The following is a 25,769-nucleotide window of genomic DNA, read 5'->3' as shown; positions in this document are numbered from 1 at the left end:
GAGAGAGAGAGAGAGAGAGAGAGAGAGAGAGAGAGAGAGCGCGCCAGTGGTGGAGCTTTCCTTGCCTGAGCCACTTGCTGGAATGTGGGATCTAGAAAGATACTTGAAGGACTGCCAAAGCAGGGTGCTGCTCCAAGAAGCTAGCACAAGCGGTGTCAGGGAGCAAGTGACCTTTGTGTGCCTGGCGCGGGGAGGTGTCTCTCCTCTCTTCGGGCTGGTCTAGCCAGGTGCCTGCCTTCCGAGCTCTCGAATGGAAGGCGGCTATGGGTTGGGGTGAAACATGCTGCTCTTGCTCTCCTTCACCGGGTTAGCAGTCTCCCCTTTCAACCCATTAGCGCTCAGAGCCCCTCAGCTTGTCCAACAGCAGCCCCTAGTTCCCGGACACCATGTCTGCACGTCTGTCTTGGCTTGGGGTTTGCAGGAGCTTGGTAAAAAGCCTCCCTGTGTTCTTGTGCGCGCCGCTCTCTCCAGCTTCTCTTTTTCTTGGATTCTTGCCTGTCTCCTCCCACAGGAAAAAAAAAAAAAGGTCACGTATGTTTGGAAAAATATGTAGGTCAGTGGAACATTTCCTGCACTGGTGCAAAAGGAGAGAGGGCAGTGGGGGCGGGGAGGGAGAGGCCTGGCGCTGCTCCGAGGGCGCCTCCTGGCCGCAGCCCCCGACCTGCCGGTCTAGGCATGCGAGGGGACACTTAGCGGGTTCCTGCCAATCCTTGACCCATTTTCCGGACCTGCTACGCTAGCCTTGGAGGAAGCACCGAACATTCCTCCCTAGTAACCAGTGCTGTCTTCCACGAACAGCGTTCACTCTCACGCCCCAGGACCCCTTCTTCTCACCTGGTGTCCCCTCACCCACCCACGTCCCAGTTGACCTGAGTCACAGAAGCGCGTTGGTCTGACCTTCCAGGTCCGCGTTGGGCAAGGTGGGGGTGGTGGTGGTGACAGTTATGTTCTAGCATACAAGACACCCGCCTCCCGTGACAGCAGGCACTGAGATGGTTTCCATTTACCCGGGGCGCAGGATTCTTTGCCCCCCACCCTCGTGACAACTTTAGCAGTACCCCAACAGGCAGCTCCACAATGTCATCAAGCCTGCCTCCCCTCTTCCCGGTTCCGCGCCAAGCACAACCTCCACCCTTCCACCGCGCCCAGTCCCGACCCAGACTGGCCGGACCCCCCACCTCCATCTCCCAAGCTCATCCTTGAAGCCCCCGCAGGACCCGCAGCGGCCTTGGGGGCGCACGGGGGTCTGCGCCGGCTAGAGACGCCGGGGGTCGCAGGGTCCGTGTCCCTGCGGCACGCGCTGAGCGAGCGGCTCAGACTGGGTTCGGGCCAGGAGGGAGCGGGCAGCTGCGGGAGCCTCGAGGCTTAGGAGGAAGAGGAGGAGGAGGAGGAAGAGGAGCGGGAGGAGGAGAAGAGGGAGGAGAGGGAGGAGGAGGCGGCGGGGCGGGGAGGCGGCGGCGGCGGTCCCCGGCTCTGCGCGCCCAAGAGTTTGCGGCGCGAGCGGCGGGCTTTCCCGCAGGACCCCAGGGACCCGCGCAGCAACCGCGGAGCTCCGAGACCCCGGCGGCAGCGGCGAGAGCAGCGCCTCCCGCCGCCGCCCGGGAGAAGGTCCCCGAGCCCGCCTGCCGCCCCGGCTCCCAGCGGCGGCGGGAGGCGCGTCTCCCCGGCCCAGTCGGTACCCGGCCTGGTGGGGCCGCCCCGGCCGGCTCGGAGGTAAGAGGCCACTGCGCCTGGAGACGCGTGATCTCGGGTGGGAATACGTGCGCGTGGCTCGCGGCTCTGGTCACCTGCTCGCCAGTGCTGGGGACGCGCGGGCCAGGGAGGGACTCTCGGGCGCGACACCGTGCGAGGCTGCGCAGCGCAGGCACCCGGGGGTGGGGGCGCGGGGAGGTGAGTCCTGCGCACTACGGGTCCTGTCGCCCCGGGCATCGGGTCCCACCGACCACTGCAGCCAGACGTCCGGTGGGCTCCCGGAGCGGCTCGCCAAGGGAGAGGACTAGGCACCCCGAACCTCGGGATTCGGGGGCCCTCGGAGGGTACTAGAGGGGTACTGCGTCCGGGACAGGAGCTTTGAAGATTGCCCGCTGCCCTCCCAGAGATCCACCTCGTGCATCCCTAAGCGTAGGGAGCCCGGGACCTCTGGAGAGTGTGGCTACCGGGCCTGGCCCTAGTGTTACTGCGTCCCTGGGTCTGAATTGGTTTAGGGCCGGATTGAAAGCCGGGTCTTTGTGCTTAGACAGCCCTAGGCTCCTAGAACTCCCGGGATTGGGTGCTAGAGCGTTGTTTTACTGGGAGGTGTGCCCCCTCCCCATGTGGAGGAGGGGTGCACCGTGACCTTTCTAAAAAGCCACTTAGGGTGGGAACCAGGGGGCAGGGACAGGTACCAAGAGGCTCAATTCAAAGCCAGCCTCTCCCCTCTGCCCGCCTCTCCTTAACAGCTTAAGGTAAGAAAGTTTGTTTTCAGCTCTGTGATTCATAAATAATTAGTAACCAGTTTTGTTGACGAGGCAAGATGGAAACCTTAAGTATACACGCGCGTTTCCACGAACTCTAAAATTTCCTAAGGCTAAATCCGGCAGTCTTCAGTTCATAAAGTTCTAAGCTGTCGCGTTCAACAGGTGTTGCAAGGGTCCTAGGGGGCGGGCAGCTTAGTGGTTTTTTTGTTTGTTTGTTTTTTGTTTTTTTTTCTTCTGCACGTTGCGTTAGGATCCGCCCTGAGTTCGTGGTTAGCTTGCTTCTTTACAGGTGACTATTGAATAGTTATTAAATGGGTCGGCGGAGACAGCTAGTCTGTCTCAATCACTAGAACTCTATTACCCTTAATAGAGTTTTCTTTAATAGGAGGGATTTCCCATTTGGACTTTCCAGGTAGTTAGTCCTGAAGCCTTTCCTGGCAGGACTGGGCTCTGTCAACACCTTTGTGTCTCCCATAGTGAAGTCCCCATCCAGCTAACTGGCCAACTAATTACTGCTCATGAAAAGCAGAGCTAGCCCTGGAAGGCATCCTTCAGACTCAAAAGCAAATACTGGCTCCATCTTCCTTCCTGCTACTAAAATTCCCCTGAAGGAAAACGTTGCCAGAAATAACCTCCATTTTTTAAAATAACCCCCAAATAAATATAGTCATATTTTTAAAAAGAGATATTGCGATCTGGGCCACTATTTTACAAAGTAAAATTTTTTGTTACAGACAAATGTGAACCAGTAAAAGTATTGGCATTTCCCAGCGGTCTACTTACAGATTTTGTTAAAAATAAAAGTGTAGAGTATAAAAGCATTCAGTAATTATCCTCTGTCTCAGAGAGACATGGAGCGTGGCTTACAAGATTTGTAAATGTGCTTTTTGCCATTTTTCCCTCAGAAATCCATACTTCTATTTATTTACTGATTTGTCCCACTGTGCAGAGGAAGAAATGGTTTTATTCTCACTACATCCCAGAGTGACTTCGTGGGGGTGCAGGACAGGATATACTCTAGAGAAAGTATATTATTAATAAAATGCTAAACACACCCCCCCTAAGAGTTAAACGTGGACTGAGACATTCACAATTAGTGTGTTGAAAGGAAAAACAAAAAACAAAAAAACCGACTATGATAGATGTTCAGATGGTAACTGGAGAAATGACCTTTACATAGAAAATAATTGTAATTCTTTAAACTTACATAGTTGTTTGTAACAGTTTGGTCCTTGCTTTATATTTCTGGCTGTTTAATAATGGAAATATAAAAAACAATGAAAACAGTAAAAGAAAATCACTTGATGTGTCATCAGTTTAAACCCATCTTTTCGTACTGCCTTTCTTTGGTCCTTGGTAACGGGGAAAACCAGCTGCTTCCCAAGTGCAAGAGTCAATGCTATTGAATTAATTAAGGCTAACTTAATGCATGGGTTTCTCCACCTTTATATGATTTTTTTTTGCCCCAGAATTTTGATTATAAATAAATCCTCAGAAACCAAAGGGCTAAATCTTTCTGAATCTTTAAAACAAGTACGTATGTGTTTTGTCCTTGATGTGAGTGGCCACCTGTGAACTTCCACTGTGATCAAAACACTGGCTGCTTTATGCAGATACCCTGCACACTGCAACATCTTCCTCAGCACAGGTCAAATTGTGAGGGGTTGAAAATAGTCTAGTGACTCAGTATTCTTGGCTGCTTTATGCTAACAGTTTAATTGGCTTCATCATAGCAGGCATCTAATCGAGTTTCACATTTAAGTAGTGAAAATGGTACTTGAAGCCTTATTGGCTTACAGGGGTGTTTGATTAGCATATTCCCCCATCCTCATTCTATTTGTAGCAAAGACAGGAGGTTGGGGACAGTGACACTCATGTCTCACTTCTTCCTCTCATCTCCATGAGGCCATGTTCATAATAGATGCTCAATAAATAGGTGTGGGAAAAAAGCTGAATTGTCAGTAATCACCATCCAAAGGTTAGAAATTTCTGAATGCTAATGGGGTACTTAACTCTGAGTAATCCTGTGTTAAATCAGATGGTGATTAATAGTACGTAAGTACACTCGGGAAACAATTATTAAACACGAGCATGTAAAGGAGACATTTTTCATGCAGTCTTTAGCTAAGGCCTTGCTGTTTCTCATTTGAATTTTTTTAGATTAGGGGCCACGTGCTATGTTAAGCAAAGAGTCATTTCTTGGGTAAATTTCCCCTAGAGGCCACTTGAATGTCTGCAGGTCAGAATGTCTGGTTCCACTTGATGATTCAGAGCAGAAAAGAGGGTTTCTCTTTTATTCTGCTGTGAAATAAACAGTGTGTATAAAGAGGCGGAAGGGGCGGAGCATCAGAATACAGTGAGTCACTGGAGGAGGAGTGGGGGCTTGTTAAATGAGGATTCTAGCTCCGGAGCTGCAGCATATCTCACCAGCTCCTAGTGCTGCACACTGGCAAACTCTGGGATACACGTAACCTCATCAACACATGTACTAAATAACAGACCGATGTTACATCACATGGAACATAGGTTATACCTACATCCTAGGAGCTGAGAGAAACTGAGAACTAGCTCCTGCCTCTCTGCAGGGTGGTGGACAAGGAGGAGCCTTGAGAGGTGTTTTCTGGGAGGACTTCCTCATTGCTGATCTTGTGCTGTTGTGTTAATGGAAGAGCGTGTTGTGGCTTGACCAAAAACAACAACAACAACAACAACAACAAAAACCAGTTTCAAGTCAGAGGGACTTGGGGTAGGTTCCCTCTCACGTGGGTGCGTAGAGGCAACATTTTAACTTTTATAAGCCTAAATACTCTTGGCGGAAACATATTGGAAATGATGATTGCCTTGTCAGGTCTCTGGGATTACCAGTAAGGGATGTACATAAGGCCTAGCAAATGGGATTGCTCCTGTAGGTAACTCCTCCTGTAGGTAGCCCCAATAAAACTCATGGATGGTATCTATATTCTGGTCTATCATGAGCTCCCTACCTAGGGTTAGTAGATGTGTCTGTTATGTCCCCCCAGGAAGTCTGTCACGTAATAGTGGGTAAAATATTAAAAGATGGAGATCATTTTAAAAATTATTTTTCTGTTTGTAAAAACACATCATGTAGATGTTGGGAAAGACCGAAAATAATGAAGTAAATGAGAATACATATTTTTGTCAGGGTGTTTTCCCTTCCAGTCTCTAGAGTTTAAAATGTTTGTAGTAGATTTAATACTCACACACAGCATATTAGTCCCTTGTCTCATTGCTGTCTCATAAAACCTGACAAAAGCAATGGAATGAAGGAAGGAGCCATTTTGGCTCACAGCTCAGGGTAAAATCCATCGTGGTAGGGAGGCCAAGAGGATGAGGCAGCTGGTCACATTGTGTGCCGTCTATTCAGCCCAGGACCTTGGTTCATTTGATGATGTTGCTCATATTCTGGGTGGGTCTTCCCAGCACACACCATTACAGGTACTCTCAGAGCTGTATTTCTAAATCCACTCAGGTTGACAATGACAATTAACTGTTACACATACAGAAAATCTTATAGAAAAAAAAAAAAAAAGGCAAACGACAGGACATATTTCAATAAGAAGTGAAGGCTCCTTTCACCCCCAGTGGGCTGCTTAGCCACCACTTCCCATTTTGTGATTTGAAAGAAACCTGGCTTTTCAGAGGACTCTGTTCTACCCTTCCTGGACCAGGAGGTGAACACTGATGAGCAACCCTGGAGGGCCTGTAGCTCTTTACAGTGATTGGCTCCAAGTGAGCAATGGTCCCTGTGATGGCCAGTAAAATGTGAGGCGAGGCTACTCAGGCTCCTGAGAAAGTTTTCCTAGGTCTTAAGACGAGGTAAGGGAATAAGCCACCATTCTCCACAGTCCTGTGGAGAATGGTTGAAGTGTCCACTAACTAAGCAACCATTGGCCACTGGTTAGTTGGGGCTAGAAAAATGCAGAGGTGAGACTGGTGTATTTACACATGTAGGCACATGTTTTAGTACAAAGCTCATTCTATGCATATTATTGCCTAATTTTAAAAGCAACTGTGTGGCATGGAGAACTTTGTTTTGTAAAAACCATCACTTATCTCCACTTTAGGGACCATATAGTATCATTCAATGTGGCTAAAACCTGTTTTATGCAGCCTGTGTCTACTGATCAACATAGACTACATTCCTCCCACTTTACATTTTTTAACCTCCTTAATATATATCATTTCATTTGTATTTCATGGCTTTTTGTAGGTCAGGAATTTCTAGGAAAGGATTCCTAAGTGAAAGGTATATCTGTTTGGAATATTGGTAGATACTGTCAAATTGATGCCTAAATAGTGGTACTCATGTTGCCCGTCCATTGGGGCTCTGTTGTCTTGCCATTGTGTCTTCACTACACTGTGTATTACCCAACTTTCAAATCTCTTCTGTGTACTTTCACATGCATGGAACTTATGTCCACATGGGATTGATTGCATGCACTAAGGTAAACTAGAAGATGGGGAGTGTGGAGTGTGGAATGCAATCGTTCGGAAATGTTTCCCCTGTGTGGAAAGGTCCAAAAGAAAATCTTAGAAACCGAGGCTGCCTATGAAAATTAAACAGATGTGATTAACCTTGCAGCAATCTTGGAAGATTCCTAGAAAATGATGTTAGAAGATCTCTAGTGATGTTTCCAAGAAAACTCCAAGGAGAGAGACTTTCAGGTCCTGGTCTCAATTGTAGTTCTGGCTGGCCTGGACCTCACAGAGATCCACCTGCCTCTTGTCTCCAGAATGCTGGGATCAAAGGCATGCGCCACTAGGCTCAGCACTGCCCCCATGCATTTCTGAGCTTTATTGCTGGGGGGCGGGGGTGGCTGTAAGTTACCATCAGGTGCCCTCTGATTTGAGTATTCTGAAGGTTCAGTTGTCATTCACAGATATTTTGTACCCCTCCTGAGACACAGCTGGATTCTTTGGCTTTTTCACTTCCAGAGAAGACAGGGAAGAAGATAGGATGGGTGAATCAAGAAATAGTGATAGTATCAAGAAATAGTAGACACGAGTGTTACTCTTGTCCTAGAAGTAGCCATCTTCTGACAGGGAAGGAGAAAGACAAATAGAGAAACCCTCCAGGAGGAACTGGCCACACAGCAGAGATGGCTTCCTAATGAGGACCTTCAGTAGACTTCCTGAGTTTGCCACCAGGCACCTGACATAACTTTTTAGTCTTTATCATGTAGATTCCAAAAATGCTGATAAGAATAAAATAGTCATGGAACCATCTGCAGTAATGACAGATGACAGAGGAAGCTTAGAGAGGACCAAGAAGTAGGGGCATCTTCAGTTCCCATCAGTTTTATTAATATCTACAATTTTGGCATGCAAATGTGAATGATTTTTCCTTCCTTAATTCTGGCTGGTTAATTTTACTTAAAGCCCAGTATCTTGTCACTGGCTCTCCAAATGGGGCTGAAGTACTTCTGGGTGGTTCTGCAAGTCTTCCACATCAAGAGAATTTAGAATTTGGTGTCATGTAGAAACTGTCATCCAGTGATGTGCTAGTAAATTTTCTGACACCGACAAAATACCTGAGACAAACTAGTTACAAAGAGGAGAGGCTTGTTTTTGGCTCATGTGTAAGAGGTTACTGTCCTTGGTCACCTCAAAACAAAGCAGATTATGAGAGAAGGGCTCTGTTCACCTTGTTGTGGCCAGAAAGTAAAAGGGCACAGGCCAGGCACACCCTCTGCAAACTAATTTCCTTCCACCAGGCCCATCTCTTAAAGTTCCACCTGTTCTCAATAGTGCCACAGGTGGTGACCAAGCTTTCGGCATATAGGCCCCTGGAGCACATTGAGTTTCCAGGCCACTGTGCACGCTTTCAGCTTTAGAAATTTGATGTTTCCATTTCCCATGGTTTTGCAAGGTTGAGGTATGTTTGGAAATGGGTGTCGTCATAGCCATGCTCATCTCAGGTGAACAGCTCAGAGTAGTAGCCTCCTGTTGATAGCATCTGGGACAAAGTTAAGCTTGCTTGGGGCTGGAGAGGTGAAGACAGAGGAAGCCAGGCCAACGGCAGTACTGAACATATCAGTCATTACACCTGCCACATCAATCCTTTTGTGTTCTGTCTCTGTCTTAGTTAATTTTTAATTTCTGGGATAAGATACCATGAACAAGGAAACTTAGAAAGTGTTTAATTTGAGCTTATGGCTTCAGAGGGCTAGAGTCCATTGGTGATGGTGTTTCTGTCCCACCTGGCCCCACAGCCATCTAATGACAAATAAGCACACTGAGACTTATATTAATTATAAACTGTTTGGCCAATGGCTCAGGCTTCTTACTGGCTATCTCTCTCTTAATTATTAACCCACTTCTATTGAATTATGCATTGCCATGAGGCTGTGGCTTACCTGTAATGCTCCAGTATGTTTCTCCTTCAGCAGCTACATAGCGTCTCCCTGTCAACTCATTCTCGAAGTTCCTCCTCCTAGTCTGGTCGCCCCACCTCTACTTCCTGCCTGGCTACATCCTGCCTGTCCATTGGCCGAAACACCTTTATTCATCAGCCAATAAGAGAAGCATTTATTCATAGCCTACAGAATGACATCCCCATCAGTCAATGATGACAAAGCAAAAGTATGTTGGCCGCAATAGCTGAGAGCTCACAACTGGATTCACAAGCAAGAGGCAGAGAGAACACACTGGGAGTGGAGTCTTGAATCCTCAAAGCCTTCCCCCAATGACAACACCTCCTCCAACAAGGTGACACCCCCTAATTCTTCCTAAACAGCCCTACCAATGAGGGGCCAAGTATTCAAACACATGAACCTGTGGGGGGTCATTCTCATTCAAACCACCACAGTCTTGGAAAGACACAGCCTGCCATTCATCAGACCTGCAAAAGATGCCACTGGTTTCCCTGGAGACCAAGATCTACTGAAAATAAGAGGAACACTGTTGGACCCAAGTTTGGGGGTGTGCTTATGGTGGGTCTGAGAATGAGACTGCCAACTGATGTCAGGAAGTTATTGCTTCTGTAATCTCTCTGCCTTATCCCTTCATAGCATCCAGTCAGTGAGGGAACCTCATTCAGTGCAAATGAACATTGCCACTGTGTAGTGGTCTTCAGAACCTTCATGCCAGGGACCGAGCATGTCATCCCTTGGACATGTAGGCTTGGCTTTGCTAACGTCTCTAGGTGGGTGGCTCAGGACAAACGGAAGTTTGTTCAAGACGAGGGAGATTCTTACTTCTTAGCTACTTCTGGGACTTTCCATTCTTCACCTTTGTCAAGTGTCAGCCTTTTGGGTAGAGTGGTGAAATGGCCTTGAGCCACCTGGTCTGGATGTCACAGACATTCACTGCTGTATTTTCTCTCCAATGCACAAGTCTTCCCCATGTGCCAGGTTCACTAGTGGGCATGATACAATTGCCCTCAGTCTTCCTTTTGGAGATTGTGTGTAGTGTGTGGGAAGTGTCTAGATACTGGGATTTGGAGTTCAAGATGACCTTGATGTAAATAGCCCCCTCTCCATCACTACAGAGTCTCCCTTTATGTAGCTTAGGCTGGTCTCAAACTCACTGTGTAGCCCAGGCTGTGCTTAAATGTCAAGTGACAGGTGTGTACCACCACATTTAAGGACCATAGCATTCAATGTTGGGGATGAGAGAACTAACCAGCTCTTGCCAGACATCAGATGTATCCTGCAGGGGAATGACAAAGAAAGTCTCACATTGATTCTTCTATGGGCAAACAGTACTTTATCTACCTTCCCACTTTGAGCCAGTTTGGTATTCATCTTTAACCACTGATTTCTTTAGAAATCTGCCCCAAGCGCTCACTTGGTATGTCTACATGTTATCCTGGCCTTAGCATTATTGGATTTTCTGCCATTCTGTACTGTACAAGCCCAAGGCAGTTTTCATGTTCTCCAAAAATGATGGTGTTCTTGGCATAAAGTTGACATGTTTGGTTGCACCACATTTGTTTAGATATGTGTTAATTGACATACAGCAATCCCTGGTGCCCTTGGAGCAGGGCGGGGGGGGTTGGGGGGTGGTTCCAGGATTCATGTGAAGACCAAAATCTGAGCATGCTCATGTTCCTTTGCATGTAACCTCCACACATCTACCTGGGTGCTTTAAATCATTTGTGCTGTTACTTATATTCCCGAAAATCACATGATTGCTCTACAGGCCAATATTACGCTATACTGTTAGACCACAACGTGAAACAAAAATGTGAATTCATGTTCATCATAGACAATATTTTTCCAAATATCTCCAGTCTGTGGTTGATGGCATCGTGGATATGGAACTGGAGGATGTGAAGAGTTGCCGGCATGGTGTTACTCAGTGGCAGTCATCTACCACTCCTCCAGCTCTCTAGAGCAGTGGTTCTCAACCTTCCTCATGCTGCGGCTCTTTAACACAGTCCCTCATGTTGTGGTGATGCCCAAACATAAAATTATTTTTTGTTGCTACTTCATAACTAATTTTGCTATGGTTATGAATCATAATGTAAATATCTGAAATGCAGATTATCTGATATGTGACCCCCAAAGGGGTCTTGACCACGGGTTGAGAGCCACTGCTCTGATGGTTTTCTTCTTCTGGCATTTCCCCTACAAAAAGCTTGTTGCTTGCCAGCTTCAGACTGGCTGCTATAGCCACTTACTAGCTGAAACCTAGGAAGTAAGGGTGCTACAGAAGATGATGCCATGCATATGCTTTTAAAAAGAACCATTCCTTTTGTGTTCCTCAACTCTATGTCTTCATAAGACAGTTGTTAAGTGGCCATCCAGGTGACCTTTACTTGATATAGTCAGTATCCTTTGGTCTCTGCCTTCTCAGCTCACCATTTAATGCCAGTCTTCATCCTCATTTGGTGCCTCTTGAGGTGGTATCACCAGGATGCATTGACTGAAGGCTCCCTCTGTGTCTTCTTCTTATATTTTTATTGAATTTATTTATTCTCCCTGTATATATACATATAACACATCACACACACACACACACACACACACACACACACACACACACACACACACTGCTAGTATTTAAACTTGTGACTAAGGACATATAGGCAAACCACCACTAAAAGCTAAGAAATAAAACAGATCTGACACCATAAGAGAATCTATCTTCTCTCCCATCACACCACGGCTCAAATGTGGAGGTCAGAGGACAACTTACAATAGTTGTTTCTCTCTTCCTACTATGTAGGTTTCTGGGATCAAACTCAGATTGGCAAGCTTGATGGCAAGTGTCTCTACCCACTGAACCATCTCCATGGCCCTGGTGCTTGTGTTTTCTAACATCTCTAGAATATGTGCTTCAATTAGAGGCCTATAAAAACATTCCTCTGGTCCTTGGGTGTGTCAGCATTGATTTATGGCCTTGCTTTAAATCACTGCCTATACTGTCACACTTTTGTATGGCTTAATGGAGACAGTTTGTGGCCCATTACGGAAGGCATTGGCACCTTGACCCCATGGCTGTGAGAAAACAACCTTGGGTAAGTCCGGTATAACGAAGAGTCAATTTTTTCATCCAGCAAAAGGGAAATAACAATATGCAAAGTTGAAAATCAGGAGCATGGGATGCTTACTAAAGAGTTTCATGTAAACAAGAAGTCGTAGTATTGTTTTATTGCTGCTGTGACCCTGGACATCAAACCCTTGCACATGCAGCTGGGGACATGCCAGCCTCAAACTGTTTTCTTCTTGAATGAGGCTCTTGTTTTCCCCATCCTCAGACGATACACACTGTATGCACACACAATTAAAAGCATAGCATAGCTCAGTGTTCTCTTGAAAGCTAACACAATGAGGGAAAGTGAAAGACTTGATGGTAGAAATGAAACACTCAGAATGTCTTGGCAATTGCTTGAGTTTTCAGCTCACTTTCAAAGGCTTTTTTCATTTAAAAGAACAAAGTACGGTGATAACCTTTTGTGCCTGAGATTGCAATCCAAATCAAATAGGCTCTGTGCATTCCCATGGGTTCTGAATTTTATGGCTTGTGTGGGACTGTTTATGTGTGACAAATGTGACCTTTATTATTTTGTGTGATCTTTCTTTCTTTTCTCTAAAGAAGTTTGGTCTGAAGTACTGAGTCTCAGATTGTCCCTCCCTGAGAGGATCTTGTCATTGTTCTCCTGTGTCAGAATCCCCCCCCCAAAAAAGAGTGAACCTGAACTGATCTTCAGTGGTAGCAGAATTCTGGCTAATAAGGTAGCCGGGTGTGATGGGAAAGGGCTCCTACCATCTCCTAATAATGCAGCTCATGCTTCCCAAATAGAAATTAGAGGTGAACACACCCACAGATGCCTGCTGTGGCACTGGAGTTTGGAGATGACACCAAGCCTGCCCATTTCTGGGTGGCTAGGTGCTTTCCTTCCTCCACTTGGACCCAAGGAAGTTTCTTAACCTGGAGAATCAGGGGCTTCTTGGACTCTGGTTTCAGCTAATCCACAGGAATGAGGCTTCCCCTCATTGAGGGGAAGGACGCCAACTCACTCACACACCAGCCCAAAGTCCTGGGAAGGATGTGCTGTAGACAGAAAGGTCAACTTTGCCCTGCCTGGCCTTATCGCTCCACGTGCTCACCACAATCTGTGCTCTGACATGAGAATAATAAGATAAAGAAGTCAGAGTTCTGTAGACAAGCCAGTACAGGGAGAAATGAGGACAAGGCTGGGCTTGCACTGTCCACAATGCTCAGTGAACCTCCTCACTGTTAGTTGCTGACATCCAACTTTTCAGATAAATAATTTTTTTAAAAAAAAATGTACCTTGACTCTGTAACAAACAGTAAATACTTATTTTAGTAACTACCCTGGCTAGTTTTGTTGCTAACGTGACACACCTGGACAGATGGAGCCTCAATTGAAGAGCTGCTTCAATTGGATGGGCCTGTGGATAAGGCTATGAGGCTTTTTCTTAATTGATTCAGGAGGGCCCAGCCTAATGGGCAGCGGCAGGTGGGCAGGGGGGTCTGGGCCTTGTAAGAAGTGTAGCTAGCTGACCATGAGCTTGAGAGCGAGCCAGTAGGCAGCACTACTCCACAGTTTTGGCTTCAGTTCCTTTAGTTCGTTCCTGGAGCTCCTGTCCTGACTTCACTCCCTGGTGGACTATTACCTAGAAGTATAAGCTGAAATAAATCCTTTCTTCCCCAAGTTGGTTTTTCGTATCAACAGAAATAAAACTAGGGATAGTAAGTTTAAAAACTGGCAGATGATTGTATATCTTTTGGGGACAGAGTGTGTTTCCTCGGTACATTTTTATACTGTGTGTGGGTCAGCTCAAGAAACAGCTTGTCCATCATCTCAAACACTTGAATGATGAGAACATTCAAAATTCTCTCTTTTAGCCGCTTAGAAGATTAGATGTTTTTTTGAAGGCTGGAGAGATTGCTCAGTGGTTAAGATCACCCACTATTCTGACAGAGGACCAGCACCCACATTGGGTGACTCACAACTGACTGGACCTCCAGCTCCAGGGGTTCTGGCCTTTGTGGGCATACACACACACACACACACACACACACACACACACACACACACACACACACACACACACATACACACACACACCACACACATACACACACACACACACACCACTCACATACACACACACACACACATACACACACACACCACACACCACACACACACCACACACCACACACACACACACACACATACACACACTGCCTCATCATTCACTATCATTACTGTCTGTTTGATGAGACAACAGAATGTATTTTCCTGTCCAGATGGAGTTTATCTTAACTTTCAAGAGTCCTCAGGTTCATGGCAGTGCAGGGTTGGCCACAGGATCCATACCTGGACCATCCCTTTCTGGGTTTGTCCTTATCATTCCTCCTTTAGCAGTTATACATGGAGACTATCATTAGCTCCAGGGATCACCTGGAAGAGGAGGGGAAGCCCATGGAGAGGTCATTGTCATTATCTGTACACATATCTGACTTCCCTTTGGCTCAATGATAGTCTCTTGAGGACAGGGTTACTTTATTGCCTCTTTTTTTTTTTTTTTCATGGAAAAAGTTGAGGCCCTGAGGAGTGAGATGACTCACTCCACTAGATTCAGAGCTTGAATGTAACCCTTTATAAAAAGGACCAAAAATAGAATAACCAGTGTTTATTTACTTTTTTTCTGAAATGCCACTTCCAAGAAGATAGAGAATGTGTCTAGAGCAAATCAAGCATTCGAAGTACACCTTCTTCAACTTAAGCAGTTTTCTCAAGTGTGTGGTTATTATGCGCTGTTGGGTGTGTGCAATTTGGTGTTCAGATGCCACCCAGCCCTTGGGGAGAGAAGGCTGCATGTGAAAAGGTACAAAAGAGGAGCGCTTGCAGGAAAACCTTTTTAGGGCACAATCATTATTCTGTTCCTTGCCATCTTTGAGTAACTAACCTGCTTTTCAAAATTGTTTCTCTGCCTGTAATAGGGACTGTTAAATCAGGACACTCATTCTGTCGCTCCTGATTTTCGTGGAGTCAGGTACAACTTCTTTCAGCCAGGCTCAGCTCTGAAGTCATTGTAAAAAAAAAAAAAAAATGGTGGGAGTTACCTTGGGTACCTTGTTTGTAAGCCAACATTTCACCGAGGCTGTATCCCCCCAGGTGCCTGGAAAACTCTGGAGAAGTCTCTAGACATGCCTCCTACAAGTCTTTCAGGGTTATGGTGAAATCTACACCCTCACACATGAGTGCAAACCTCAGCACTCGGTGTAATATAAAGGAAAATATAATCAAAGTATTACGGGCTTTCCAGTAACTGAATTTTCCAAGATTAATTTTTTGAAATTTATGTTTGTATGTGTATCTGTGGGGATATGTACATGGGAGTACAGGTGTCTGTGGAGACCGAAAGAAGGGGTCAGATCTTCTGGAGCTGGGGGTTCAGGCAGTTGTGACCCCTACTCCGAGTTGGCATGGGTGTGGGGAACGGAATTCTGGTACTCTGGAAGAGCAGTAAGCACTCTTAACCATTGAGCCATCTCTCCAGCAACAGTAATAGCAGTGTCTAGGTTGTTTCTTCATTTTAACTATAGGGGAATACCTCTAAGGAAGTCTTCTTATTTTGCTAAGGGCAGAGCAGGACATTTTAGCCCTCCTCCCACTCTGTGGCTTTGGCAGCTGTGGACAGAGATACCAGGTTCTTGTATGGGAGCATCAGTGAGCCCAGTTATATCTGTTACATATTTGGCTACCTTTCTGTCACCATCATTTATGAAAACAAACAAAATCTGTTAACATAAAGATAATTTGGCCTGTCTTATGATTGACACATACATGCACATACAGCATTATATTTATCCCTCAGTGAGTTTAAGTTAGCCATTCAGCACCTCCTTAGAATGAGCCCAAGGAATTTCTATTTTTTTTCCTCCAGAATTCTTGAGTAATATCTATCTGAAATATTTCTGTCTGCATATGAAAGGCTTAAAAAAGGATACTTGCATACATAGTTTCAGAACCCTAAGGAATCAACACTCAAACTGATAAGGGTGTCAGAGAGAAGGAATGGCAAGCTAAATGAAGGCTGTGGTTTAATAGAGTAACATGTGGCTAGCATGTATATATGACTAGATTGGATCCCAGCAATGTAGAAACATGTATGTATGTATAGATGGGTGGGTAGAAGCATAGATGGATAGGTAGGTAGATAGATAGATAGACAGACAGACAGACAGACAGACAGACAGACAGACAGACAGATAGAAGACAAAAGTTTCTTTGTAGAGCAATGCTGATATGGGAGGTTAAGTTTGTATGGGCAATCATAAAACAATGTGTTGAGTTAATGATTCAAAAGTACAGCAGAATTTCAATAATGCAAGCCAGGTGTGTTTTCTAATTTGCCTTTACTATAGCAAAATAACCTGAGATAATGAATAGGAGAGGCTTATTTTGGCTCAGTTTTGAAGGTTCTGGTCCATCCATGACTGGTTTGCTGTTTTGGGGGCCTGTTTTGATACATGGTGGAACCATGTAATGGCAGCAGCTATTCACTTCATGGCCAGGTAAACAAGAGATTGGAATTCCACAGTCCCATTCAGGAACATGTCTCCAATGACCCAACTGTCTCCCATTAGGCCCTACCTCTTCAAGGCTCTGCTGGTAGCTTCAACATGCTTTCAACACAGGACCTTTGGCGATGTTAAAGAACTAAACCATAGCATCAGGAGTGGCTGTACCAAGTGACTGCTTCCTTACCAGTTCCACACACATAGATGCTTCTGAATCTTGGCATCAGTGCCTCTCTTATTTACGGTGGTACAGTTTTGTCTACATTCAAAGTAGGCCTCTAAGCCACCGGGGTCAGGGGAAGAATATAAAGTAGATTTACATAAACTATTTCCTCTTTAGCTTTCCCAGATAGGGGAGTATTTAGTTAGAAATACCAACAGATTGCATAAAGAGCATGAGAGAATTGGGTGACTAGGAGAACAAAGGGCTTCGCTTAGATCTGGGGTAGGTTTTTTCCCAAGATAAATAATCAAAACTGAGGACACTTTGAAGCACTTCAGTGTAGCTTTACTGATGGCCACACTCCTTTGCTATTTCTAATGAGTTAGGTTGCTTATAGGCACCTGAGTCATGCAAGAATGAGACCCACCTTCCAGAATTCTCCAGTGTTCTGGGTAAATTCTAACACCCTCAGAAAACTGTTACAGAAAAAAGAATCATAGATCTGAACTCATTTGAATTCTGGCAGAATGGATAATTCATTTAGATCACTGAGGTCTAATGTATGACTATGCTGTACTTCTAAAATGCTGTGTTTTGCCCTCATAGTCCATTCTCTGTGTTATACCTTCAGTACTTTTTTTTTTTAGATCAACAGATTGCTTTCTACATTTGCAGTGTTTTGATAAGTATCAAAGAGACTCCTTGCTGTATTTTGAGTTAGTTTCCTATGTAATTGAAGTTAAACTGAGTTTTCTTTAAATGAGTCCTATTGTCCTCTTTGAGCTAAAAAGAAGAAAAATGGGGCACATCCCGAGAAGAGATGATGCAGAAGAAAGTCATCTTCAGTGTTGTTGCTGCTCAGCTAGACTCAGGGAGCATTTGGACTGGCTGTGAGTCAGGAAGCCAGAGCCATCACATTACAGAAGGGGAGCCTAAGGCTCAGCAATGGCAAAGCTTTGAGGAAAATGTCTCCAGCCTCCCATTAGGAGGCTGCCATCTGCCTCCGCTTCACTGTGCTCTCTGAAACAGCCTTCCTTTCTCTCCCTACCTGCTGTCAATAGAGGTGCCAATCATCTTAGAAGCAAAGGCAGGATTGTAGTGTTGACATAAGAGAAAAATCTTATGCCATTTAAGCTCCCAGTGCCATCACCAGTTGGGTTCATTTTTCTGATTCCCATAAATTGGATGTTAAATGTTCTCTCCATGAACTCAGAATCTGATTTATTGTCCTTGAAGCTTGATTTGCAGAGTTAGGGGGTGGAGGTGCAGAGAGCAGGGTTGACAAAGCCAGGAAATGCCCCTGGTCTAGATCCTTTTAATACATTTACTTATTTATTTGTGTGTGTGTGTGTGTGTGTGTGTGTGTGTGTGTGTGTGTCTGTGTGTCTGTGTGTCTGTGTGTCTGTGTGTCTGTGTGTCTGTGTGTCTATGTCTGTGTGTGTTGCACTGTGCCTGTGGATGTCAGAGAACAATTTCTGGGGAGCCACTTCTCTTTCCACCATGTGGGTCACAACACTTATCTGTCAGGGCCTTTAAATGTCAAGCAACCCAGCCCACTGGTCCTACCACCATTTTTAGCCTTAAATTCTACTTCTCTGAAGGACTTAAGACCCACCTTCCATTTGTTTTATTTTTGTTTTATTCAGAACTATTTGGTTTTTTAAAAAGCATTTGAGTTTTTCATACACTGTACATTGTATTTACATTACTTCCATCCCTCTTGCCCTCCTCCAACTCCATCCATCCATCCATCCATCCATCCAACCATCCATCCATCCACCTACCCAACCTACCCAACCTACTGAGTACATTTAGTGTTGCTTATTGCACACGTCTGTAGGGATGACTTCTTGAGAGTTTCCTCTGTACAGTTTTTCTGCTTGCTCTTCTGTAATGTTTCCTGGGCTTTAGGTAAGGGGTTGTGCTGTAGACGTATCAGCTGGGACTGATACATCCAGTCACTTATTCTCTGCATTTTGACTAGATGTGGATCTCTGCAGTAGTTTCCATCTGCTACAAAAAGACTCTTCTTTGATAAATAGGGAGAACTACTTACATTGTTGACAGGCACTCAGTTGGGACTCTAGATGGGCCACCTTCCACTTGCAGTGATCAAATGACATAATGAGGGTAGGCTCCTTTTGAAAACCATTGGTATTTAAGACTAAAGAGTATTTTATGCCTTTTTTTAGAGAAGTGGTTCTAATATGAAAAATATTATGATTATCATTTAGAAATGAATGTTAGTAGTTGAATGTAGATTATTTTAGTGATCCACAAAGTGTTCTCCTTCCTCTTTGTTTTTATCAAGAAATCAACAGCTAGGGTGTCTAGAGCTTTTGTTTCTTATCAGTTACATGTCTGTGCCCACAGAAAGACAGTATGGCATATTCTCATATGTGGAGGCTTAAAAAATTGATCTCCTCTTTATAGAGGAGAATAGAGGTTAGCAATGGCTAGGGAAGTAGCAAGGAGGTGGATGAGATGTGAGGGGACAAGAAAGATAACCTCTGGTGTCCTATGGCACTGTAGGGTAATAGTGATTGACACTAGTTGATGTGCCATTTCAGAATTGACAATATAGAGGATTTTTGAATGTATGTAACATAAAGAAATGTGTGCGGGGTGGGGGTGTTAATAGTTCCTCCAGTGGCCCTGATCTGATCCTTAGAGTGCCACACTGTATCCCATCTAGGTACAATTACTATTGTGTCGATGAAGAAGTCTTATACATGTTTTAGAGATTACGTGTACTCATTGCGCAGTGGTGGCACAGGCCTTTAATCCCAGCACTCGGGGAGGCAGAGGCAGGCAGATCTCTGTGAGTTTGAGGCCAGCCTGATCAACAGACTAAGTTCCAGGACAGCCAAGGCTACACAGAGAAAATCTGTCTCAAAAAACTACAAAAAAAAAAAAAGATTGCGTGTGCTCAGCTTTGAAGTTCGAGCAGCGCTTACAAGTGCTTCTGTTTGCTTAAATTACACTGCCATTCTTTTTTTATGGAATTTAGGGTTGTGTTAGGATTGTGTAAAGGATGTCCCACTCAGCACATGCTGAGCAGGCTAGCCCTTCTCATCCATGACCAGGGGGCCGTATTTGTTTTTTTATGTGAACAGCAAGTGTTGCTTGCATTCAGCTCCTTCCTAGGATTCTGAGCCTTTGCCAGTTGTGACCTCCGCCCTGAGCATTCTTCTTCCTGCCCTCACTTGCCTTCCCTGATGGACCAGCTTCCATCCTCTGGGTTTGCACAGACCCTTTTGTGTGTCTGTTCCATGGCAGGGTGTTTATTTCTGTTCTGAGGTTCTCAGCTTCTGTGGCTCTCTACCACTGGACCCAAGGGCTTCATTTGCAGAAATCAAATCTTCCAAGTTCCGTAGAACCCTCTGTGGGTGCCTTTTGCTGGCCCCTTCACACTCTAGGCACCTTTATGTCTACAGCCCTTCCTACAGTTTGTCTGATCTACACAGTCTGGAGTTCCCAAGGCTCTGGGGTTTGGCATCTGTAGTCAGACACTCTACTTTATGTCTGGGAGAGCATGGGAGCCTGTGAAGTTACAAGTCCCCTAGTTGTGGGGCAGAGACACTGAAAGCATAGCCACCAAGATGGCGGCACATGCCAACAGAAAAGGGTAGCTGATATTCCAAACCCATTTCTGTGAAGGACACTGTAAGCCTGGGGAGAGCAGGTAAACCGCTAGAGCTTTGGATTTTGAACTGGCTGCCTGGAGTTGAATCTTGGGTCTACTTCTGCCAGGTTTGCATCTTGGAAAGTTGCTTACATCTGATGAGTCATTTCTTGCTCTGTAAAATGGGTGGAATAGTTAGGTCTGGCTCCTCATGCTGTTCTGAGGATTCTCTGAAGGAAGGCATGCCCACCCTTTGGGGTTGCTCCTAGTGTTTTGGGGAAGTGATTGACACCTAATCACCATCAATTATCTTCAGTGAGGAGATGTCACTGACCATGAGGTTCCATGTGGTCCATTCCTTCTTTCAGCCAAGACACCCAGTACATTTTTTTGTACAAACCCTACCTGGATTCTTTTCTAGAAGCATACAGTTTGATGGGATGACTTGGTCCTAAGCTGTTTCTGGGAGTGGTGGGGAATGCTGGTTTCCCTCTCCTAGCCTTCTAAGTTGATCAGCCTCATCTGGAAATCTCATACATTTTTCTGATCAGAGTCCAAAGTCTCTATTCAAGTTTTAATCTTTGGCTGTTTCCACCCACCCCCACTCCTCCTGTTGCACACACATATTTTAAAATCAGGCCACAAACAGTGATTTAGTTTATTATTTGGTTGGGGGTGGGGAAGCACATACTTAAGTAAACAGTAACCAGAGTTGTCATTATGTGAGGACATTGTACCAGTCTCAGAGAAAAACAGCTCACCTTTGAAGGTTTTTTTTCTGTGTGTGTTTGATATTTTGATATAGCCTGTCCTGTGTACCGAGTTTTGCAATTGACCCATCTTTTCTGTTATTTCTTAACATTTATAGCAAGCAAAAGAGGGAACAATTTAGGCTAAAGTGCTTTTCAAATTCTTACTACTACGAGCTTGCTCTTGATTAAGAAAGCCCGGCGTTCCGTTTCCTTGGAAGAGAGATGTGCCATTGATCAGCCTGTCTAAAATATCAGAAATCAGGGTAAGGTGATAAGAGATACCACCTTGAACCACCTCCTTCTCAGAACTTCTGATATTGCCCCATCATTTAGTTGTCCAGATGGGTTGGAAAATGGGAAGTGATGTTAAAATAACACATTCCTGAACCGAGGTAGTCTAGCCCTCATGTCCTTTGTTCTGTGGTCACCCAGGAAACAGAAAGTGGTTTGATACAGACATGACAAGATAAGCAAACAGAAACTATAGCTTTAGAGGGACACTTGGCCTGCTAAGATAGTCCTTGATAAGCACATTCTTGGGGTCCTATCAACTGTCACTTGCTGTTAGCTCACATTCTTGCCCAATCTGATGGTTCTTTCATCAGTGCTGACCCAGATAACAGGGTTGGCATCAGTCCCCTACAAGGCAAAATGATTTAACTACCTCACCTGGGTCCAGCATTTGTCAGGTCCTCACTGTGCTGAACACCGTGTTTAAGTATGTAATGGGATACCGGAGAAATTTAGTGCTCCTGTCCCAAACCTGCATTATGCCATTTTCTGTTACTGTAACAGACTACCTGAGGCTGGGTAATTTAAAATAAACAGAAGTGTATTTGTATTCTGATTCTAGTAATTAGGAAATCTAAAATATGGTGAGGGCCTTCGTACTGCATAATCCCATGGCAGAAGGGAGACGGGCAAGAGAAAGTAAGCCACTCTCCCTTTTTTTTTTTTAAATCAGGTGTCTACTACTTAGCTAATGCATATCGGTCTACTTCATGGAGGGTTAAGTCGACACATGAACTTTGAGGACCCATTCAAACCTTAGTGGACCTTTACCTGAGATGTTCAGAGAGTTCAGAGCTATGACTAGCAAGCAATTTGATGAATCTTTCTAAATATATACTTCATACTTGGAACACCAGTGTTCAGAGAAATAAATAAGTCGATGCAAATGCTACTCGAAAGTTTACCAGTTTAAAAATTTAAATATAATTACATCATTTCTTCCCTCCTGCTCCTTCCTCCCTCTCTTCCCATGCCTGCCCCCCCCATTCAAGACTCCTTCTCTATAACATTGTTGTTAATTCTATACACATATAAACCACCATAGAACTACAATCTCCTGAATCCATTCTATGTTGTCTGCCTCTCTCTCTCTCTCTCTCTCTCTCTCTCTCTGTGTGTGTGTGTGTGTGTGTGTGTGTGTGTGTGTGTGTGTGTGTGTGTATTTCTAGGAATAACCAGTCAATCCTTGATAATCAATTAAGGGACCTCATTCCCAGGGAAATCTCATTTTCCCTCCCTTGGCAGTGTTAATTTCTTGTAGCTCCTCATATTGGAATGTGGCCCTGCAAGATTTCCCTGTCTATGTTGGGATGTCAACTAGTGTTGGAATTGTCCAGGTCTTATTTAGGCAGTCACGCTATTGAGATGTGACCCTGGTGAAAGGGTTGTTCAACCCCCCTCCCAAAGGGGCCATGACCCACAGGCTGAGAACAGCTGGCTTAGAGGCTAGCACCTCACAATATTCCATATCCCCAGATGAGTAGATCAGAAGTAGAGTCACAAGAATGGTCACATCAGGGACTATTTACTACCAACACTTTCCACATGGTTCACCTGAAGGTGAGAAAAGAGGGCAGGGTTCCCAGAGCCATGACTGATACCTTCATTAGAATTTGTTAAATTCTATCCAGTGCTTTGGATAGAAACATAGATAAAATCATGAGAGTGAGGAAGGCATGAGAGACCTTGTCCTTTTGGAATAAAGGAGGACTCCCAAGGGAGAAGGATGAAGACTTATTACCCCTCAGTGCAGCAAGGGAGCTGGCCACTGCCCCACCCACACAAGCAGGAAAGGGAGAAAAGTTTATAGTGAAAGAAAGGAAAGGTTTGGGATAGTCCCTGAATGGAGGTGATTGGTACGAAAGAGCCAGTGGGGAGGGTGGGGTTAACTAGAAAGGGGTCAGCTGTGTGACAAGCTGGGAGTACATGCTTGGTTTTTCTTGTTGGTTCTAAACTGGAAATGAGAACACAAATCAGCCCACCTGGCAACCTGCTCCTTATCAAGTCCTGGCCATTTGGGATAGCTGGTATTACTCGGCTTCAGGGATTTTTGTTGGATAGTGGTGTGACTTCTACAAGTCTGACATAGTGCAGGCTGGGCCCCTGGTCTGGGTCTTGCAAGCTCATGGTGAGAGTTCTATTTTTCTATGTGGCTCTGTTGGGATGTTCAATCTTTTAGGGCCAGTGTAGCACTGGCTAGGGACAGATAGACCCTGCACACTTGTTGGTATAGAAGCCATTCAATGTTCCCTGTCATGAAGACTGGTCATCAGAAAGCTTACTAAGTGACATTCAGTGCCCAGGCTATGGGTAGTCACTGATCACTGTGTTGTGACCAGCTGTTGTCAGCCCTGCTGGGTAGCTACATACTTGGGCATGGAGCTTGCCAACACTGCCTGGTGTGAATGCTCCATGCCCCAGCCTGTCTTCCTTAAACTCAGACTGGGTGTTAGGAAGCTGCTTCTCTAAGGGCAGAGCTGTTGAGAGGTCAGGGTCAACCCACAAGGACCCACACAGTTTTGGATCTCAGCCTTAACCTGGTCCTCACCATTGCAGAAGGGCTTTTGACCAAGACTGGATCATTCCAACAGTTCTAGAATTTCAGGAGCAGTGGATTCCTGTGACACCCCCAAGAAGCTCAATGTCATGGGTGCATCAGGAATTGAAGTCAAAGGCTGTATCACAAGTTTGGCCACCACATACTCAGCAGTTGTGGGACCCATAACACTCTGACATCCAGGACACTTGGGGTCCTCTTTGTGTTTTTGTTCTGACATTTACAGAAAATTCCTCAGTGGAAACTTGTCTAATAATTAAGAGATGCAATGGAATCTTTTACTTTTCTAGAATATATGGGGGAGAGTTTTCAGTTTACAGCACCAAGTTTTACAGAAAATGTGTTTAAACTACTTAAGTTCTATAAATAAACTAAAAATATTGTGTAGGGTTTTGAGAGACATCTGCAATTTTTGAAGAGGGGATGGTTTTAAAAAGACATCTCCTCTGCCTTTGTGTGTGTTTGTACTTTTAAATTAAATGACATCCACTGTGTGTAGGAGTTAACTCAAAGCTGTCAAGATTTTTTTTCCCTCCTAATAACAAGTCTTGTGCCATTGACTACCAAGAATAACAATACGCCTTTTTTTTTTAGTTAAAAAAGGAGTATTTTTGTCACTGAAAGAACAATTATCCATGTCCTGAAGTTATTTAAACTATTTTTATGAGTTCTAAGAATAAAGTATTTTTAGATTCTGAAGCATAAAATAAGAATTTTATTAGCAGGTCACTCACCAGAAATGTCTTGGCTGCTGGGCCTTGGCCTTTGGGTTGTATTTGTGTCATTTGACGAAAAACATAACGGTGTCATTCACTTTTGGAAATGCATTGAACATGCTAACCATTGGCTACTCAGTATTGTCCTCACTTTAGAACTTGCAGACTGACTTGGATCCACTTTCTGCTGTGCGACGGAATTCTAAACATTTAGGTAAATAATAAATAATAGACATTGTTTGGATAACGATTCTTGAGGTTGGCAAGTCCAAGGCAAGATGCTGCAGTTCATCTTCATCCCATGATGGAAGGCAGAAGGGTAGGTGAGCACTGAGGGGGGCAATCTGACTTCACCCTTTAATCAGAAATGTGCTATTGCTATAAGGGGTGGAGCCCTCATGACCCAATCACCCCTGCAAGCCCCAGCTATTAATACCATAACGATGGCAGTTAAATGTCCATATAAATTTTTGAGGGAACATTCAAACTATGCTGCAATCTGAAGGCCAGAAAGGTCCAGCCATTTGCCCGAGATCACACAGAAAATATGACCTCATTAAACCATCAGTTGTTCATCGTAAGCCTGCTTTGACTGGAGAACGTTCTGGTGTGTGCTGCTGAGACATTTAGTTTCTGTCTTGTTTACCCCGAAATGCACGCTTGGAAAGGAAATGAAACATTTGTTATATGTAATTTTATCTGAGAACCCTTTAAGCATTTGCAGTCCGAGAGATAAGAATGGCCATTGTGTTCTCTTTGGGAATGTGACCTGAAGGGGCTGGTGACACAGTTGCAGCTGATTTATCCAGAAAGCTCGACTTGAAGATGAGTCAAAAGGACAAAGAGAACGATGCTGACAAACATATTATATGGTTCTCTTCCTCTCTTGTAGTCCTCTCTCTAAGACAAAAAACCATGCTGTTGAACTACCCATTTAAAAGTGGCTACAATTACAAAATTCATCTAATGACTGTTTCATCACAATAAAAATGAAATGAATATGTAAATACAAAATAAAGTTTTTTTAAAGTCATGAGCTCATGGGGGACTGCTCACAAAATAAAGTCTTTTTAAAGTCGTGAGCTCAGCAGGGTGTGATGTTTGTGAGTCCTGAAGGCATATTCATGTTCTATGTTGACCTTAAGAGCAACCAGAAATGTGAAAGATTAGAGAGCAAGGAG

The 25,769-nt window shown here is 44.7% G+C and overlaps 1 protein-coding gene across 4 annotated transcripts in view; it reads left to right on the top strand.

The window, feature by feature from the left end:
• Positions 1-1,587: 1,587 nt before the first annotated feature.
• Npas2 (neuronal PAS domain protein 2) overlaps positions 1,588-25,769 on the top strand; it is a 180,010-nt gene continuing 155,828 nt past the window's right edge. For 3 of the 4 annotated variants that reach the window (XR_004772363.1, XM_027386795.2, XM_035452667.1), the window contains exon 1: positions 1,588-1,713. The gene's annotated coding sequence lies outside the window, so the exon portion shown is untranslated. Of the gene's footprint in view, positions 1,714-2,077; positions 2,445-25,769 lie in introns of those variants that run through there. The other variant, XM_027386794.2, reaches the window with a different exon arrangement.

This window comes from Cricetulus griseus (assembly GCF_003668045.3).
Source record: "Cricetulus griseus strain 17A/GY chromosome 1 unlocalized genomic scaffold, alternate assembly CriGri-PICRH-1.0 chr1_1, whole genome shotgun sequence".
NCBI classification, from domain to species: Eukaryota; Metazoa; Chordata; class Mammalia; order Rodentia; family Cricetidae; genus Cricetulus; species Cricetulus griseus.
Note: the sequence above shows the minus strand (reverse complement) of the source record. Positions and strands in the feature narration are given on the sequence as shown.